The sequence below is a fragment of the Cricetulus griseus genome, chromosome 5 (assembly GCF_003668045.3).
Source record: "Cricetulus griseus strain 17A/GY chromosome 5, alternate assembly CriGri-PICRH-1.0, whole genome shotgun sequence".
NCBI lineage: Eukaryota > Metazoa > Chordata > Mammalia > Rodentia > Cricetidae > Cricetulus > Cricetulus griseus.
Genome location: NC_048598.1, coordinates 181,441,307 through 181,443,280, shown reverse-complemented (window position 1 = coordinate 181,443,280; position 1,974 = coordinate 181,441,307).

The following is a 1,974-nucleotide window of genomic DNA, read 5'->3' as shown; positions in this document are numbered from 1 at the left end:
TGACTGTTGTATTTACACCATGGGAACGAGCGGTGACATTGTGAAGAGGCTCTGGTCCCTGTTGCCTTTGCCCTGTAGCTCTGGTGGTTCTGCATGGAGGGAAGTGAGTGGGGGAAGCGGCTAAGTGGGAGGTGCGTGGTGGGTCAGCGGGTGGAAAGGTGGATGGGCGAGCCGGCCGGTGCGGGCGTGGTGACACACGAGTGGCCAGGAACGTCTACTCTCCTTCCAGAAATGGAAATGGAACAGTGAGGAAACACCAGCCTGGAGTTTGTATCCAAGGGCAGGACCTGGGCCCCTGCACGCTGCTGCCCAGCCTGAGCGATCTGGTTCTCCAGACGCGGTCATCACCCCTCACGCCCCCAGTACATAGCATGGTGAGGCATGAAGACATGTACTACAGTCTTCAGCAGGTTGTCACCTGCCGCTGGAAGAGGATGAGCCAGGAAGGGGTGGTGGGCTGGATGGGGTGCAACAAATACCAAAGCTTTCAAGCCCCTGAGTGGGTAATGGGCAGCCTGGGTATAGAGTCCGAGGCCAGATGATGCCCTTGGGCAACAGTGAGCAGATGCAGGCCATGTCCCTCAGAGACCATTGGTAACGTAAAGTGGGGAGGGGAGTGCCCTGTTCCTCAGGCCCCTGCCAGTGGGAATCCTAGCCCAAGCAGGGGAGTTCGGGCTTGGGGCATGGAGGTAATGTTGGAGCTCATGTCATCTTCTCAGGCACCTGCTGCCCTGGCCCAGCCCTCTGAAAGCTGCTGTCTTGTCTGCTCCTCAGCCAGCAGCTGGGGCAGAGTGTCCCTAAATCCTATCCAAGGACCCTGTTCCCAGACTTACAGGAAGATCACACAGTCCAGGCACTCCTGGACCTGGGATAGTCACCTTCAGTTCTCCCTTGCTTGGTTCAAACAGACTCAGCCACTCACAGACAGAACCCTGCTGAGGGTTCTTGAGCCCTAGGGAGGTGTTGGTGGGAACTAAGACCAGACAAGGCAAGTGGTAGGCAGCCCCCAGCTACCCTGGTGTGACGGCTAATTTGCATTCTGCAAACCTCACCCCACATGCTGCAAACTTTGTCATAGTGATGGTCAGCAACTGTGATCAAAGGGGCTAAAGAGATGGCTCAGCAGTTAAGCACACTGGTTGCTCTGACAGAGGACGCAGGTTCCTGTCCCAGTACCCTCATGGCAGCTATCTATAATTCCAGTCCGAGGGACTCTGATGTTCTTTTCTGGCTTCTGTGGCCACAGGCACACACATGGTGCACAGAAATTCATGCAGGCAAAACACTCATACACATAAAAGTAGTTTTTTAAATCTGTAATCAATTCATAATTAATCCCAGCACTGGAGTGTGGGAGGGGAGGAGGGGTCAGAGGTAGGCTGATTTTTGTGAGTTCAAGGCCAGCCTAGTCTGCAGAGTGAGTTCCTGGACAGCCAGGGCTACACAGAGAAACCGTCTAAAAAAATAAATAAAGTCCATGATCAAAGTTTTCCATCGCCCCAGAATTCCTTCACACCCATGAGCATCTACTCTTCCGGCCCTGCCTCTACCATCTGGCTTTCTCTGGATTTGCTCGTTCTAAGCATATCATGTAAATGGAAACATTGAACGCTCTTCTGTGGCTGGCTGCTTCCAATTGTTCTCGAGGTTCGGGGAGCAGGGCTTCTGTCTCGTGGTTGAGTCACATTCTGTGACAAGGCTGGATTGTGTTTTCCATTCAGCTGCCTCTGGGCGTGGGTCATTCCGCATGAGGGTTATACGAATGGCCTGGAGCTGACTGTTTTCCTATCCCATGCACACCCCTACCAGGGCTGCAGGCTGAGTTTTATGTTTAACTTTTAAAAGACTTTCCCAGAGCTGCTGCCTTATTCCCACCAGGGATATTTTTAATTTTTATTAATTATGAGGGGGTGGTGTTTGCCACAGCATACACGTGGAGATCAGAGGACAACCTTGGAGAATTGTTCTCTCCTA